Genomic DNA, 15,468 nt, shown 5'->3' with positions numbered 1-15,468 from the left:
ATGGCAAAGCACTGCCCAGTGTCTCCATCACTTCAACTTGAACACCAGGCATTACCAACATTCCCCTGAAGAAACCAATAAGCTCTATCCCTCTTATTCAGCTTTACAAAGTTTAGTCAATTCTCCTAATGTAGGTTACACCAGAAAGGGAATACTGTAATTCTTTCTCAAGAGATTTGAAGAATGGAAACACAGAGTAGTTTAATTAATGTTAAATAATCAAGTTCAACTTCATAGAATTAAATTTAATCATCTATCAGAGTTAATAGGCCAAAAATAACAAACGGCATGAGAAGAATGAGAAACCCAGTGCAAAAGGTCCCAGCGTCAATAACGTGCTTATTAAAGTACTGAAGTTTGGCATATGTGCCAGTAAGAAAGTGGAGTATTGAAGACCCACACCCTTCTGAACAAAAGGCTACCAAGGGTACAGCAGAAAAAGCAAGACAGTAGAAATTCAAGCTTCAAAGACTTTCCAAGCAGAAAAACATCTAACTTTGGAAATTTCTATTTTTTAATTAATTTCATGAAGACTGAAGGGTGAAGGCTGAAAGCAAGATTCCTGAAGCAAGGAAGAAAACACTTTGGAAGCCAAGGATATAATACAATGTGCACATAACAAAAGGCAAAACTGTTGATAACTGATGATGATTTTGCTGGAGTCACGCAACATATCCCTGATGACTACTGCAATGAGAGGTCACCGTAAAGAAGCTGGTAGAATATATCAGAGAAGCACATGTAGGGAACCTCAGCTCTTAGCTCAAAGATCCCAAAAGATACAAGAGGCTAAAAAGAACAGAGAAGAAGAATGGAGGCACTTGACAGTTTTGCTTGCTGCCTTTTTGCTGATGTTACATGCCATTTCTTTTAGGGTATTTTAATTCTCCTTGGAGTAAAGCAGTGATTTAAATGGCCAGAAAGTATTGTTTACAGTAGGCTCAGAGTCATGTCCTAGAAATTAGAAACAAAATGTTGTAATCCTGCTTGTTAAAGGTTAATTTGTCTTCTTTTCTGCAGTATTTTTACAATTATACACTGACATGAGACAACCTTTGTCATGGCAAACGCTGACTTGAAACAGAAGCAGAGCTTATTCCCACTGAAACCATAAGACACAGGTATAAACTTCAAACTTAAGACAACAAAAAAAAAAAGCTATTCGAGATAAGCAAATAACCATTTCCAACTCCACCTTCCGGTCTCAAATGCAATCATTTTTGGAGAAGGAATGTATTTAGCATCCTCAGCAGCCCGCAGCACATCCTCCTCCTCTAAGTAACTGTACATTCCCCAAACCGAGCCCGAGTGGCAGCGGCCGCAGTGGGATGCTCCCCTGTGCACCTGGACGCAGCCGCCGGCAGCGCCGCTCCCAATTCCCCCCACCAGGGCAGATTTAATCCCCACCCATCTGGTCCCCACGGGGCTCCGCCGGCAGAGCCGCTTCCCACCCTCCCTGCGGGAGCTGCCTGACAGATGCACAGCGGGGGAAACGGAGCCTCCTCCTGCGATTATCTCCTGCTCCCTGGGAAGGATTTAGTTCATTGAGGCTGCTGCTGAGAGCGCTCAGTTTACACGAGCTCCGTGCTCCTGAGATACGAGCCGGGGGTGTGTGTTTGTTTTGAACTCGGGTCAGGTGAGCCCGCGGGGAATCATCCCGTGTGTCCTCAGGAAAAAGGCGCAAAGCCTGAAGGACCTCACAGGTTTTGGATGGTGACAAGATCTAGTTTAGCTGTCAGACTTACTCATCTGCCCCCCAGGATAAGGCTCCACGGGGGGGTTCTTTTAGCGCTGTATTCTCAGTCTTGAAATTAAAATACTGACTCTCACCCTTCCATCAGAAGCACACAGTACATCAGCCCACGTGCCCACAAATAAATACCTATACACGCACGTAACAGCACATACATGTAGGTACATACACTCATGCATGACTAGATACAGCTTGAATCAGCTTTCCCTAGCCTGACCCTGTAGCTTGGCTTCATTCAACATTTTCTCCAGTGCCAGAAGTGCATAAAGCCATTATGAAACCCCAAAATCAGAGATTCCCTATCACTTCATTCCAAGACACAGAGCTTCAAAAAAAAAGCCGAACTATTGTGACCCTCATGATTTCCCACTGTATGCTCACAGTGCAAAAATGAAAATGCAAGTTTTTCTCTGTTCCTCCCTAACACTGCCAAATTTTGTAACACTGCAAAGCCCCTTTCCTGTGGTGATGTCCCCTCCACCACAGGCAGGTATTTACAGCCAAACAGCCTCTCACATGGCTGAGCCCCACCGAAAGAGGAATGGGGGGGCCCTGTGAGCCCCAACACTGCCAAGGCACCTCTGCAGCAGGAGCTGCTCCTGCTGTGGCTCTGCAAAAGCAGCAATTCCCACGGCTGCTGTGTGCCTGGGTGCCTGCAAGCCCCTCCCGGAATTCATGTCTGATCAGCCATGAGCTGACACAGAAGTGCTTTTTTTCAGTGTCACCATTTTATCTATCTCCAAAAAAACCCCTTGCAGCCTTACTACCATCAACACTTTCAGCTGATAAATTTGGCTGATCTGGGCCCACGGGTTCAAAAGTTCTCCAAGGGAGGGATGAGGATATAAACAGAGCACTGAGCACTTAAGCCTCCTTAGGAAGTCAGGCTAAAAAGAGATATGACTTTCTAAGGAGCCATGATACAGTCTGGTAAGATGGTTTCAAGACATGGGTGCAGGGCAAGCAAGGGGATCACCACCTCTGTCTGAGCAGCAGTGAAGGAACCCTTTCACTACATAACCTGCACAGGGCTTGCAGAGGAGCACAATTAAAACATTTTAAGATGTGGGGAAAGGTGTCAGGCCGGGCTGCAGGGATCTCCACAACTTTAAATCAAGCAGGTTTAAACAGACTGGATCAATGGGTTGAGGACAACTGTGTGAGGTTCAACAAAGCCAAGTGCCTGGTCCTGCACCTGGGTCACAACAACCCCATGTGGCACTATGGGCTGGGGAAGAATGGCTGGAGAGCACCCAAGCACAAAGGGACCTGGGAGTGCAGCTTGATAGGCAGCTAGATATGAGCCCAGATGGGCAAAAAGGCCAAAGGAATCCTGGCCTCTCTCAAGAATAGTGTGGCCAGCAAGACTGGGAAGCGACTGTCCCCCTGTACTCAGCACTGGTGAGGTCACACCTCAAATCCTGTGCTCAGTTTTTGGGCTCCTCAATTCAAAAAAGACATGGAGGTGCTGGAGCAAGTGCAGAGAAGCAAAACCCTGGAGTAAGGTCTAGAAAACATCTCCTGTGATGAGGGGTCAAGGTAACTGGGGTTGTTTAGTCTGGGGAAGAAGGTGCTTGGGGAGGGGCCTCATTCCTCTCTACAGCTACCTAAACAGAGGTTGTAGTGAGGTAGCATCAGTCTCTCCTGCCACGTCTGACAAGAAAGGATGAGAAGAAATGGCGTTATATTGTGCCAGGGGAGATTCAGATTAGACATTAGAAAAAATGTTTTCACTAGAACAGTGGTCAGGCATTGGAAGAAGTTGATGTGGTAGTTACTGCCTTTGGAAGTATTCAAGAAGCATCTGGGTATGTCTGGTGGTTAGGGTCTGATTATGGTGGTGTTAGGTGAATGTTTGGACTAGACGGGTGATCTCAAAGGTCTCTTCCAACATTGATGATTCTGTGATTCTGTTAAGCCAGAAAATAGTAGGAAAAGTATTAAAAATTTTAAAAGGTGATTCTGTAGCCAAGAAGTTCCTATGGATTGAGAGAAGGCTCAAACACCCTCAACATGTTGGGGATGCCAAAATTCCAGATTTCTGCACTAAAGAGGAATATGCTTTGTTACCCTGCCAGTATTTTATATTCTTTCAGCATTGGAGACTTATTGATTTAGTAGCACCAGAGAGATGTTAAAACACAGAATAATACAGTCAAGCTCTGAGAAACCAATGTCCTGATGCACACTGTTTACCCCAGTCCCCCTGCACATGAGCAGCACTGTCCTTTCCATCAGGCTTGGGATCAGGTGCCCTGGGAGGGCTCCCTCTCTCCAGCAGGGCTGGGTGTTCTCAGCTTCAGCAGGGAGCTGGCTCTCTGCTCTCCTCTTCCACACAGCACGGAGGGAACGAGATGAGAGCCATGGAATTAAGTGAAGGTAAACAGAGGATCCTGCTGGGGACCAAAGCTTCGACCTGGGAGATGTATCGCTGAGGTGGTGGTGCCTGATGAACCTTGGCTGGGTCTTCCTCAAGGCCTTCAGTGATCTCCTGGACAACTGAAACAGGCAATAACCCCCCAATTTCCACTGCGAAGATGAAGACCACTGCAATATGCGATGGCATTACCCAGTCCCCACCTGTACTCCATATAAGCCACAATAACCATCCATGCTGGCCTCAGGATGCAGCACCACTGGCATCTCATCTCCCTCCTCCTCCTGGTCTTATTTTGTTTATAGAACCAAGTTTGCACTCCCTGGTGCTATTTTTGCACTGTTCTATGACTCCTTCCTACCCGTTATTCACATATTTACAGCCACCCCAAGATTATGTTAATGGTTTAACTACCATGTTGAAACACAGTGAAAACAAACTGGAAGCTGGGCACAGAGCGTTGCCTGTTTTCCCCAAATTAGAGAACAATTCTCTACAATTACTATGTCCCCATCCCTGTTGTAATTAACACAGTGCAGTCAAAACCAGCTAATACAAATGGTGTTAAAAAGGTCTAATTTGTCTAAATAAGAGAGTCTATTAGTGAACAAATTACAAATTGCCCCTAGGAAACAAGACAACACAGGGGAAGTTGCTATAAAAGCATTTTCTGAAGACTTCAGATGTTACCAATCTCAGTTCAGCCCCAGCATCAGCTCCCAAGCAGAGACTGAGGATGCGTCTATCCATCCACAAATAATGTTGTGCTTGGCTCAGTCTGAAGTCTTGGTTTCCACCTGTCTCCCTTGCACTCCTACAGAAACAGAAACCTTTTCTTGTGAAATACTGACAGAAACAATGCAAATCAGGCAAAAAGTTTGGAGTTTTCCTCTGGGGGGAAAAAACCAAACAAGCCAAGGTAAAACCGAACCAAACCAAACATGGTCAGCTGGGAAAACGTCTGGGAACGCCGGGAAAAGCGACTGCTCTTAGAGAGTGCTGTGTGTCCCCAGGCTGCCAAGGAAGAGACAGCTAAGCAGTATTTGCAGAATTTTCCAGTTTTGGGGAAAGCTGGATTTCAAGCAAGTCCCTTTTTCTTGTAGGTGCATACTTAAAATAGGGCTAGTGCTTCCAGTGCCTCCCATTAAGGAAAGCATAAGACCATCCCAACGGAATTGATTTTTTATCAGCCGAGTCAGTGAAGCCATAATTATTGCAGCCCTCCTGGGCTGATAGCTACCAGCCATTTATAGGGCAGCAGGGAGATAAAAACAGCATTTACACATACATATTATCACTTTATTTCTCTATTAAATATTCATTTCCACAGGATTTACAGAGTCCCTGGGCAGCAGCCACTGCCCAGCGCCCGCTGTGCTGCTGGCAGCTCCCACATGGATGCTGTGGGCTTCACCCAGCACTTAACATTCCTCCTGCTTCTGCCTTCCTGAGCTTCCAGAAGTACTTATTTTATTATTACTATCCTAGCTTTCTTCTTCTACCTGCACAGCGAACCCACTGGTGCGACTATTTTGAATTTCTTTATCCTGAATATCAAAAGTTTTAACGCTATTTTGGCTGTTTCTTAGCTTATGGTGCTCTTGGCCCCATGTTTCTTGGCTGTTGCCTTTCCAAGACCGCTCAGGATCAGTGACAAATGCCTAAATGCCAATTGCCACACACCGTAATGACCACGTTTGTGCTTTTATGGAGAATGCAGGGTATGGCATCACATCCACACCAGTGGGAAAACCCCTTTAATTTCCAGGATGCCACCAGATACCTTAGCAGATGATATCTCACCAGATGATATCTCAGAAATCATGTTTGCCCCCAAATTGCTCTGATCCTTTTCTTTTTTCATAGGAACAAAAACAGACTTGCAGCTTTGGCCTAAATTAACTAAGTGGGATTTATACACAAGCTCAAGAACAAATAGTGATTTGCAGCACGTTGCTAAGCCAAACAGAGGGACATTATTCTCATTATAATAACAAGCTTCTTCAAAGCACAGGAGTCAAAGCAACCCTCGCCCCAGCATTTTGCAGCAGCTGGCTTTGCAGGGATAAATACAGCCTCGTGGGCAGTTCCATCTGCTGGCCCACCAGAAATGGCAACACTGGGAAAAAAAACCCATGAAAACTCCCCAAATCTATGTTTTACTCCAGAGATGACACATTCAGCTTCCCAGCTGGCTTCTAAGTCACTCAGCCTCCCAGATTTATGTGAAATAGCACTTGAAAATACTTTTTACCATTAGGTGGAGGGGGAGAGGGGACAAGACAGCAAAAGAAAGAGCATTTGCTCTGAGACTACTGAAAAGCTCAAAGTTTACTGCAAAGGGGTATAAAGAAACCTCACCAGGTTACACAGCAGAATATCCTGACAGCCTGAGAACGGTATTTTACACCAGAAGTCTCCTTCTCTGAATCCAGGCACTGGATGTGCAGCAGCTCAACACAAATGCCCGAGTCCCTGGTTAGGAGGCGGCTTCAGGTGAACTCAAGAAACATCTGCAACTTGGTTTTACACCACTGACAAAGCCCATGAGAATACCAATCTCAGACTGCCACAGGACCCATGCGACTGAAGCACCCCACAGTCTTTACATACGATATTGTACAAGCGCCCAATAAGCCTCTTTCTCCCTCTTCCCAAAAACAGGAGAATAATCAGAAATGAGGTTTTGAAGGAAAGAAATGTTTCTGGGATGCAGTGAAATTAAAACCAACTGCAAAATCCCTACATACGTGTCTGGGTTCCCTGGAAACATCACTTTTGATTTCAACAGTTTTGGGGCAAGGTGCAGCCTGTGCAAACAAACTTTCTGCAAGCAGGCTAAAAGCAGCGGTTAAAGGTGGATGTTGCTGAGCTCTGCCCTCTGCGGTTGCAGCCTGGCTGCAAAGCATGAAAACATGCACATTAAACTCCCCAAATGTTAAGATAAGCAAATACTTATTTGCCACAACTCTGAAGTTACTGCCAAAACCTCTGAAGATGGCTCTGCTGAAAGCATGAAATCCCTCAACAGATCCTGGAACAACTCCGGTCGTTTTCTATAGCTGCTGCCCTTTTCCTATGAAAGCATAAATTCTCCCTTAATTGAATTTGACAATTGAAAAGTAAAGAGATTTAAAATAACAAATGGTTCCCCAGCTCTCCCTGCAGCAAGGTTAGAGACACTTAATTGAACTTTAGCTTAGCTGCCAAACCAGAAAACCAACAAATAAGAAAGCACTGGGAATACCTGTGTTTATTAAGTCAGTAACTCATCTTTCTCCAGGAACAGCTCTGCACTGTGAAACTTTTTTCCTCTTTTAATCGCAAAAAAAAATCAAGGAAAACACAAAAACTCTTTGGCACCACAAGAACTGTGGATGTACCTACAGAACTGGCCACAGCAGCCAGCAACAAAATGCCTCTGTAAAAATATCCAGGAGACCAGAGCACAACCTCCCTGTGTGATGGGGTATTCCACTTGGGCCATGTCCACATAAACTGGAAATGCAACACGTGCAAGCCAGAAGGCAACTTCAACCCCATATGTCACAGTCGATGGGATGGATCCTGGAACAGCTTTGGGGTCAACCTTGGCACGATGATGTTAAAAACTGAGAAGGATGCACTAAAAATTACTGGTGGGAGAAAAAGCTCTTTTAATGAGAAATGTGGAGCTCAATCTGTTCAGCTTGTCTGAGAGGTAACTTGATTATAGCGTAAAACCCCCTTCACAAAGGAAAACACAGCGCCAGAAAAAGGCTTTGTTATCTCTGCAGTAACAAATAAAAGAAATCACTGGCTGGAAGCTGAAGACAGGGAAAAGCCAACAAGGAAAGTATTTTTACAGCATGAATCATTAAACTCTCAAACAAGCTATGAAATAGAGCAGAAAACGCTTAAATTCTTGGAGATGCTGTGCGAAGCCTGGATCTCTTCCTGCAGAGCGAAGTGCAGTCAGACACTGCGTGCCCTGTGCTGAGATGAGCAGGTGGAAACAGAGCAGCTCATGGAACACCAGAGTGAGGACAAGGATGACTCAACAATCCCTTCTGGCTTGACTTTCTGAATCACTGTGAAGCCACTAACCCAGCATCTCACGTGGACAGGGAGCAGCACTTACGTAGTGCAACTTGCTCAGCCACAAGGAAATGGAATAAATCTTCCAAGAAGTTTGGAAATATGAGTAGCATCAAGACGTTCTGATTTTATTTGAGGCTTTCAATGCAGCTGAAATTATAACAGATAATACAGAAGAGTGTGCAGACCCAGGTACCCTCACAAACCCCTCCTCACACTGTTGGCTTGGTCAGGCTTTTGTCAAGGCAGTGTTAAGGGCAGTTGATTGCAGCAATTTCCCTTCTTTGTTTTCCCATTTGCAAAGTAATTACTGAGGGATATTAAAACACATGAGGGAAAAAACATTGGCACTGAATTTCTTCTCCTCCAAAAATCAGATGATGTTTTCCCAGACAGGATCATAAAGAGCATCTCTTAAGCTACTTATTAATGTTTAAACATGTTTATTTCAAGTGATAGCAGTGCTCTTTGATAAATAATGATCCAGGTAAAATAAAAATAGCTAACAAAGGAAAACAAGATTGTTTGGCTGCTCTTCTGTCAAGCCGTTCTCAGAAGTCCAGCAATTAAAGGGGAACATATCCTTGCTGGAAAAGCTCAGCAAAGTTAACTTAACTCAGTTTTGAGTTAAGAAACCCTCGGAGCTCTGTCCTCCCCCCGGCCTTGGCACACGTGTTGCTTGGTAATTTGGGCAGCAGGTTTGCCACCAATGCCTGGCTGCAAAGGAACACTGATCTGCTGAGCCTTTCTTGGGAACAGCAGGGCCACACTCCGTGCTCAGCTCCAGCACTGCAGCACCAGGATCTATGTTTAGAGATTCCCTTTAAGAGCTCATTTTGTAAAATACTTGCTCATTATCACCAACTAACCAGTGATTAAATTATCATATACTTCCATCTCAGATCCTGGTCAGACAGCTTCCTTTGCCTGGTCTCTGAATTAAAGGGAGGTATTTTCCTACACTGGGCAGCAGCTTTATGGAACCAAGAAATCACATCGAGCTCTCAGAACGCACTGAAATCTATTTTTATCTTCCCTCAGCAAGTCTCAGCTCTAAAAGGTAGGTGGCTATCAGGTAACAGTAAAACAGTTTACCCAGTGTAGTTCATCCAAATTTTATGACAGAAACAAGGCACTTTGCGGAGGTGGCTTAAAGCTATGGATGCTTGTACTGAACTCCAGCAATGTTTGCAATGATTCAAAATGATTTAATGACACATCTGCTTTGGGTTTATGTTTTTCTGAGCAGCAGGATGTTGGAGGAGCGAGTGTATCACACTCCTCTTGTACCTGGAGCCCCACTTCACAATTCCTATGCCAAGGGCAGGCTCAACCCTAGAGAGGCACAGGAGGGAGGGAAGAAGGGATGGATGGATGGAAGCTCTCCAACCCACCCACTGGCCCAGCACAACGGGTTTTGTGGGAGCTCTGGGAACTCCAAGAGCATGGACTGCTGATGACAACCAGTAAGGAGGCAAATATATTAACATATAAATATATTAATATATCACAGTGGGGATTTCCAGAGAGCCCTACAAGAACCAGATCAACCAGAACTGAATCTCAGCAGAAGCTGGAAGTCCCCCTAAAGAAAGATCCTGCTGGTTCTGCCAGCACCCCGCTGGTTCCCTTAAAGCTCTGAAACAGGGACCTTGCCCCTCTCCCTGCAAAGACCAAGATTCCAGCAGTAGGGCAAATGGTTTAGGAACAGGACTGTATGAAGATTTTGTCTGTAACCACTAACTCCAGTACCAAGTGGTGCAGGAAGGTTTTGTGGAGCACCTTGTCTTCTCCCCTGTCTATAAAGGGAGCCCATGTCCTGACAGCCCCTCTGACACGTGTTTAAACTCAGCGCCCAAAGTAGGCAGTGTTAGTCCTGTCTAACTATTGCAGACGCTTGTGCTTTGCCTAAGGCTGATTTAAGCCCACTAAAGCCCTCAAACAAAGCTTGAAATACCATTGCTGCTGCACACAGGATTAATGCTGGTCCTTCTGCAGAGGGGTGAATGTCATTTGCAGAACTGTGTTAATTCCTGATTTGAATTTAGATGATGTTTTTAAATAAGAAACAAACCCAGAACATCTGCTGGGAATCTGTGACTTGGATAAACCTTACTAAGTCACTAAATACAAGTTACTATTGGAAAAGTGCTCAGACTGCAGTGCTGGCTGTATAAAATTAATAATAATAATAACAATAATAAAGGAAGATAGGAAGATCACTTCTAGAGAATAATGGTTTCAGACTATTATGGGCACAGCTGATGTATTCAGAATGGTACAACAGCATTAATAAGCTCTAGATCAGCGCACTTGATCAACAAAAGCTCCCTTTCTTCAGGAGAGGAGGAAGGAGGAAAGGAGGAGGCTCTACCTGGAGTTAGGAGAGGGAAGTCCCTGGGGCAGACTGGATCAGGACAGCAAGGGTAATGAGACAGCAAAATCCTGCTGCTGTTTCAGCCAGACTCTCTCAGTGCTGATACTTGGTGTCATGCGCCCTCAGCAATTCCTCCTGCAGTCCTTGGGTGGTAACAGAGCTCAGGGAACACCAGATTCCCCAGAATTTTGGCATCCCTAACTTGCCAGCATCTTCAGACTAAGCCATCCCGCAGGGTGATTCTGCAGCCCCAAGTGAGTGGTAACTGGAGCAGTAACTCCAACAATACCCATCAGTGATGAACAGTAATAGCAGCATCCTGCCACAGCTCCTGGCTGCCCCAGCAGCACCATCAGACCATGGGACTCTCTCACAGGTCCTGGGTTGTTCTGGATTTTTTTTTTTTTTAAGTGCAGGCAGCACTACATATTTATACTGGAGAAAAAAAAAGAAACCAGATGATTTCATACCATCTTATATTGATTACATCTATTCCAAAACAACATGAAACCTTCACAATCATACTTTTCCTTGCACTGAAACGATGAATCTCCAACAAATCTCCCTAAACCAGTGCTGTGTTAAAATAAAAGACAGTTCTACATTTATCTGGAAGGTGGTGGTGGGAAAATCTCTGAAGAGTGGAAAGGAAGTTTGGAATCTTAAACAGGATTAGCACCCAGCCCACATCTTTACATCGCTCAAAGCACAAGGAAGGCTTTCCAGAGAGAGAAAGCAGCAGCTGCACCAAAGAATTAAATTTAAAATACATTTACTTTCAAAGTGGGCGAAAAATGTCTCTTAACTCCTAATCTTTCATATTGAGGACTTGAGTAAAATGGATGTTCTTTCCTTTTAAAAAGTCATGCAGTTCAATGTGATCCTTCCTTGCAGCAGGCTGCATCTGTTTTAAATGTTTGCTTTCAAAATGTGAAACCACTCCCTCCTCCCCCTTAATTTTATCTAGAATAATGAATACTCCATTTGCTTAAACATATCCTGAATAGATGAGCCTCAGAAAACTCAATGTTAATGTGGGACAGTCTTCTGCATCCTTTGGGATACATCACATTTGGAAAATGCCACAGAGGGATTCGGTAGCTACAGTCCACCCAGCAGCAGCAGTATAAGGAGGGAGAGGAGCCTGCAGGCAGAATTTAGGGCTGACATGTGATTTGGGCTGTTTTCCATGTTTCCTGCTCATCCACCACAGTAAAATTCTCTGAAATGCTCAAAACATAGATGAGTGAAGAAGTTCAGAGCAGAAGAGACTCAAGCAGAATCCTGGGGCAGATCAAGCCTTGCCAAGGAAGGGCAGCATACCCTAAGGAAACTGGGGCCAAGCTTCTGTCTTGGAAAATGCAAATTAATACAGGGAAGTGTTAAGAGCAGGAAAGAAGGCAAGTCAGAAAGCATATCTCAGGGCAACATTACTTCTGGGGGTGGAAGCTGTAAAATTCTGCAATTTCAAAGAAAAGAATTTAGCGAGATTTCTAAAAAGAGACAGTCTTTTGCAAATCCCACTGAAGAGGGGTACATGGAAATAGTACAGCAGACAAAGGTTGAATAGATACCTATTTTTAGACAAATGGCAGACCACCCCAAACCCCAGAGATGATCAGGAATGTTGAAGAGCAGCTTACTGCTACAACTGGCTACAGATAAAGAAGTACCGCCCAACGTTTTCAGAGGAAAGATTAACAACACTGTGATCATACAGAAACACAGAGCAGAGACAGAGCTGGCTGTCAAAGACAACTCAGAGCTGGAGAGGTAAGTGAGCTAATGGTACCAGCATAACCCCAGTGAGTTGCAACATCATTCCCAATTCCAGGCAGCACGGCAGAGACGTGCCAGCTCAGCCGGCTGAGCAGCGGCTGTGATCCGATCCACCAGCTCCTCTGCTCTTCCTTCATGGACAGCAGGACAGAAAACCCCAATGACTCCCTGTGACTGAGTGATCATCTTGATGGCCTGTGGCTGTAGTGCCTGAACTTTCTGACACTGGAAGTGACTGAAGCTCAGACAAAATTGCTTTTAAAATGTCAATTTAAATTCAGTGCTGGGAAACACAAAGCCACTCCTAGGGCAGGGATAGCAATGTTCACTCTGCAAACACAACAATCCTTCAAATAACTTGGAGATCAGGAAAGAAGTCTTGAAAGCCGTATGAACAGTTCCCTGTAAACATCAGCCTTATGTTCTGCAATAATTAAGATGAAAATATAAAAATAAGAAGTGTTATGAGATGGAAAGGGAGAACAAAACCAGCAAATAACCGGATGATTCAGACGCGCTGAACCCTCGGCCGAGGGTCAGGCTCAGGCTGCGCCTCCCTGGGGCTTTGCTGCAGCTTGTTTAGCTGTACCAGCAATTCTTCTATTGGCCAGGTGCCTTATCCTTGTACATAACTGTAAGGCTTGCACAGAGAGTAATAACAGGCAGGCATTCTGTGGAGAATGAAATATGGATGATCCCAGTGCCATTGGGTGGAGCACAGAATGACAGAGGAGGGCACTCCCAAGCGGGGGCACAGATGTCACAGAGAGGGTTGCTGGTGTGGGAAGACAGGAGGGGGGCACCGGATAGTCCTGGACACACCCAAAAAAATCTCACCAACAGCCACAGAAATGCAGACATTGACAAAACCAGTTTAGGGCTAACAGAATTAGGAGCAAGTATCTGATGCATTTAAGATGCTCCATGTACAACAAAGACAGCTACGATGTGCAGACACTGACTTTAAGAAAGAACATGTAAAAGCATGCTGGAAAACATATTTATTATCCCAAGTGGATCTTAAAGTAGAGTGGAAGAAACCACCAACCTCCACCTCCTGCTTCTACCAGCAGGAAAAATAAAAGCCTCCATCAGCATCATACCCCTCCTGAAGGCAGCATAGGACACAGATGACTCACTGACTTTTTTCTGTAGATGTTTTTAATATTAAGAGCAATCAGGAAGTAGAAATGCTTTATTGCAGAAAAGGCATTTTTGCATTTATAGAAGGGTCAGTAAGGCTAAAGGGAGCTTTGAGTGGACAGTGAGGTGGATTGAGAACTGACTGAACAGCAGAACCCAGAGGATGGTAATCAGTGGCACAGGGTCTAGGTTGGAGGCCTGTCACTAATGGTGTCCCCCAGGGTCCTATACTGGGCCCACTATTCTTTAACTTCTTCATCAGTGACTTGGATAAGGGGTAGATGACTGACCCCTACTCCACGCTGGTTTCTCCCAGGGAGCAGGGGAAGGGTGAGAAAAGAAAGGCATGGATATTGGGATTTTAGGTGTTTAGCAACAACTTATTGTGAAGAGCTCTTCTGCAGCAGGACTTTCTATTTGCCTTTTCTTTTTCTATAAAAAGTAGAGTTAGGCTAACAATAACCACTTCAAGTGCAACACTACACTAGTTAGACTAGACTTACAAAACATTTAGATTCCTCCACAAGCTCAGATGGCATCAAGGGTGATGGCCTAAGCAGCAGAAGAGCTGCAAGTCTGGAGATTTCCTTATTTTTCTAAGAAGGACACAAACCTCATTCCCTGCACTTCACTTTCATTGGTCACAAGGAAAAAAACTGCATTGAGTGCAAGAAGAGATACTGAAACAAAAGAGAATACAATTTCTTAACCCCCAAACCATGACTGACTGCACAGGGAGCCATCAGGGATGAGAGGCAGACTGCCAGTGTGCCGAGAATGAAGTTCTCTTTCAGGAGGGTATTTGCAATAGCACTCAAGGACTGAAGCTGGGAGATTAGCTGGCTATTTTATGTAAGAAAGATTGCTTGAATAATCAGTTTTTCTGATGTTGCCATGTCTTTTCATTTGTTAGTGTGCAGCATAATTGCTTCTTGTAAAGCTGAATGACTTTAAATTAGATGGAAAGATGGTCATTGCAAAGATAATTTTGAACATTCCCTTTCAAAGTTGTAGGTTTAAAAATATTAGTTGAAATGCAACAGAATAATTAATCTGGCAGCAGTCACTTAATTTGTCCCTTTTTTTTTTTTTGTTTCTTCCTTGCTACATGCTTTTAAGTTACCCCAGTATGTTCATCCATGGAAAATGAATAGCAGGGAAATAAATATATTTATCTAATCAACCCCTTACTGGAGCTGAAAGCCTCCAGTACAGTCTAAACTGGTGATTAAGTCCAGATTACATTAAAACAAATTTGCCATGTCACTCCTAATACTTCCACTTGGCAATGACCCAAATATTTTTGTTTTGATCGTCTCTCCAAACACAGACCAATGTCAGACTCACCCTGGCTGGAGGGGCTTCTGTGCTTATGGGTTGCAGGAGGACCAGGGCAGGTTGCTCGGGCCTTTGTCCGGCTGCGGCTTCAGAACGTCCGGGGGGAGGCACAGGATCCGTTCTTCACCCACCTACAAACTTTCTACATGTAAGTGCTATTCATAACATTTCTCAGAGTCATGGTTTGATGACTGCAGCAATCAAAATGACTTTTTCTCACGAAGCTGATTCAGCTGAGCTTTATCATCGAGCATTTCTCCTCTCTCTGTTTTACCCCTTTCCAAAATTCCTTGCTGTCCCTAGCTCTTCTCTCCCTACCAAAAGGGTTCCCATCTTCCTGAAAGCACCTACCACCCTGACTTCGGGAATTTTGCAGTTGGTATTTACATACCAGGGTACTCAGAAGTGCTTTTTATCTGGAAATGCAAAGCCACTCTCGTTTTAGCAGAGGCCCTGCAGAGCCTGAGGGATGCACCCAGCCAGGAACAGGGAGAAAGCTGCCACAAAAAGGATGGAGGAAGCAAAGAGAAGAGACTCCTGCATGCCACCTTTGATCGGCAAAGAACTTCCATCCACTTGAAAACTTAAGGAGGGTTCGGGGTCATTTCTTCTTCCCCCAGTGTG

At 44.6% G+C, this 15,468-nt stretch overlaps 1 protein-coding gene across 6 annotated transcripts in view; it reads right to left on the bottom strand.

Moving 5' to 3' along the window:
* Nucleotides 1–15,468, bottom strand: part of PAK5 (p21 (RAC1) activated kinase 5) — a 116,845-nt gene that overhangs the window by 59,290 nt on the left and 42,087 nt on the right. For 2 of the 6 annotated variants that reach the window (XM_032103699.1, XM_032103700.1), the window contains one exon: nucleotides 14,854–14,975. The exons of the other annotated variants lie outside the window; for them this stretch is intronic. The gene's annotated coding sequence lies outside the window, so the exon portion shown is untranslated. The remainder of the gene's footprint in view (nucleotides 1–14,853; nucleotides 14,976–15,468) is intronic. 6 annotated transcript variants of the gene reach the window in all.

The sequence above is a fragment of the Corvus moneduloides genome, chromosome 3 (genome assembly GCF_009650955.1).
Source record: "Corvus moneduloides isolate bCorMon1 chromosome 3, bCorMon1.pri, whole genome shotgun sequence".
Lineage (NCBI taxonomy): Eukaryota > Metazoa > Chordata > Aves > Passeriformes > Corvidae > Corvus > Corvus moneduloides.
Note: the sequence above shows the minus strand (reverse complement) of the source record. Positions and strands in the feature narration are given on the sequence as shown.